This window comes from Mauremys reevesii, unplaced genomic scaffold (genome assembly GCF_016161935.1).
Source record: "Mauremys reevesii isolate NIE-2019 unplaced genomic scaffold, ASM1616193v1 Contig27, whole genome shotgun sequence".
Taxonomy (NCBI): domain Eukaryota; kingdom Metazoa; phylum Chordata; order Testudines; family Geoemydidae; genus Mauremys; species Mauremys reevesii.
Window position 1 is genome coordinate 484,036 of NW_024100837.1, and position 3,170 is coordinate 487,205.

A 3,170-nucleotide genomic window follows, 5' to 3' on the forward strand; every position below is an offset into this window, starting at 1 on the left:
TTGATGTAAAAAGTTCAAGTTACAGAGAATTCACCATTTACACTAGCTTAAACCTGCAAGTGACTCATGCAGAGGAAGGCAAAAAAACAGCAACCCAAGGTCTCTGCCAATCTGACCCTGGGGAAAATTCCTTCCCAACCCCAAATATACTGATCAGCTAGACCCTGAACATGTGGACAAGACCCACCACTCAGACATGTGGGAAAGAATTATCTTTAATAACGCAGAGCCCTCCCTATTTAGTGTCCCATCACCAGCCATTGGAGATATTTGCTGCTAGCAGTCACAGATTGGCACCTTCTCTCAAAGCCAGGTATTATTTTGGGAACATTAGCAATTGTGAAGATAAACCAGAGCAATAAGTTCCCCACCAACCTCCATCACCACAGCACCATGAGTTGATTTGCAAATGCCAAACTGATTAGCAACTGGGCCATAGCTGTGTGGGGTGACCAGCTTCCAGAGGGCAATAGCAACATGCTTGTGTACTGGTATGGCCATCTTCTTCTGCATGTCCTGGCACTGGAAGGTTGGGACAAGCTTCTCACACAGCTCCAGGAATGTGGCTTTCCACATGAAGAAATTCTGGGTTTTATGATGATGTGATCCCACCATCATGCTTGTGGTCTTGTGGCGAAACCACCGGCCACTGCAGGGAGATTCCACAGCTATTAAAACCTGCATCAGCTACCTCCACTAGTCCATGTCTGCATGCAGGCTACATACTTTCCTCAGCAAGGCATGCCACTGCCCGTCTTCTCATGGTGATAAGACACTGCCAAATGACCTCTACCACATCTCAGGCCCTGTATTTACTTCCAGTTGTGGAAATGAGAATTCAATGAACAGTGCCAACAGCTGGAACAGGTAATGGTCCTGAGGTGAATCCATGCCTTGCCGCTGGCAGGCACGGAGGCTGCAGACAGAAGAGAGGAGTAGGACAACCTGGCAATGTCTTAATTTACTGAGCTGGCAGGCTCAGAGCCCTTCTGCAGAGGGCCCAGGAAAGACAGACGAGTTCTCCCACAATAGACTGAGAAATAATTCATAGAGTGGCACAGCTTAGTATAGTGCAAAGAACCTTGGAATATACGCCTAGAAATCCTTGTGCCTCACCCAGCCTAGTGCAGAGTCAGTGTAGCCATGGCTACATGAGTATGACACGGTCACATAGCAGTGTGGATGCTCACACCCATACCCAGGTACCCAGACCCAGGTTACCTCTGCAGTGAAGACATTCTCACAGAAAAGTGTAAGGACTCTTCTACACAAACAATTAGTTTGTGGCATGACTTTACCCCACACTGCCAACCAGGGCCGGCTCCAGGCACCAGCTTATCAAGCAGGTGCTTGGGGCGGCCACTCGAGCGGGCGAAGGACTTCCCGCTGAATTGCTGCAGATCGTGATCGCAGCTTTTTTTTTTTTTGGCTGCTTGGGGCGGCAAAACCCGGGAGCCGGCCCTGCTGCCAACCACAGACTGACCATCCATGTGGACTCCACTGGCATGCTTCACAGTTCTAGTCCTTTTGGAAATGCAACAAAATGAAAGTGTGTTAACTAAATAACACGTGTCAGTCGGGTCCACCTGGACAGTTAGTCTGTGGCAAACTAGTTCTGGGTAGAGTCACACCCCAGTTTGCTGCAAACTAAATGTCTGTGCAGAGAAGCCCTAAGTGGGTCTCATAGCCAGTCTAGTGCCTGGCATACGACTAACTAAAACTCAAGTGACATTCATCCTTTCACTGTATGTCACCCAAGCCACCATCCTCTGCCCTTTTATCAGGCTCAACTCTTGGCATCAGTGTGATATTAGCACTGTACTACTTCCTCTCCCACCCACATTCTACAATACTCAAGGAATCACATGACACCTGTGAAATTAGGCATCAAAAGCAAGTCCGGTCAGAGTCATGCATTCACTTCAGACCATTCTAGTTTTCTACCTTCAGCCCACATCCTTTGTTCCGCTCCTCTAAAAGCTCAGTGACCTTTCAAGCTGCACTTCAATAAGTTTCAAGAAGTCTCAGGGAGACACCACTGAGTCTGAGATGCTCCAGTTCCACAAAAATCACACAAAGAACTGGTCTTTTATTTCCTTTGGTGTTGCAAAGATCAGGTGAGCACACCCATACATCCTTCTGAAATCACGCTGACTCCCCCAAAGCTTTCCTTTTATGGAGAAATGAGGCTGTTGTGTGCTGCAGCAGAGTATCTGCTCATGCTCTTACATCCAGATGTCTTGGGTTCAGTCCCAGCAGGCCACCTATTCAGCGGTGTCACCATGAGTGGGAAGCATAAACTCCATTGTTTGTGTGGCACATGTACAATCTCTACTTTCAGATGGATGATGTCTAGGTAAATATAATGGCCCCCATCTCTGCAGTGGCTGATCATCTTCCCTGCTATTCCTATTCCCACTCAAGTGATAGTCACAATGCATCCCTTAATCACTGATTTCACTCGTGAGATAAATTCTATAACCACAGTATTAGTAGAACTACAAAAGACTAGAGTGGATATTGGAATGACCTTTTGGATATTGCTTCAGGACATCTTGTAAAATCCTACTTCATTGGCTAAAGCCATGTCTGCTGCATCGCTAATATTTTTTTTCATTCCCTTATGTATAGTTAAAGACAATAATTTGGACTGACACCAGTCATAACTTTTTATGTTTCATGGCAGCCCCCACCTAAGCTATTAATTTGGCAGCTGCTCCAAGTCCTGAAGAAGTGAGCTGTCAAGAATGTTTATAAGCTCTAACCGAGAGTGCTTTCAAATAAAAAGTTTTTAGGATGATGAAATTTGTACAACACCACACCAAGTTTACTTAATTATTCCTCACAGTTCAGATGCAATGAGCAATGCAGGCCCTGAGTGTGTTTAGCAAACTTACTGCTCTAATCTTTGTTCATTCTTCCATTGCCAATATTTGTCTTTGCGGGTATGAAACAAAGAGTTGGTATTATTCATTAGCTGGGACAAATCTCGTCTCAGAATGGAGTTACTGTGAAAGGACTCACATAGGTGAGATCAAGACTTGACTCACTAAATCTTTACACTGTATCTGAAGAACGTATTAAGGCCAAATTGTCATGCTTGAGTGCCTAAAGATAGACATCTAAATCATTACCTGTGCCTAAATATGCCTGAAAATATCATCCGAAGG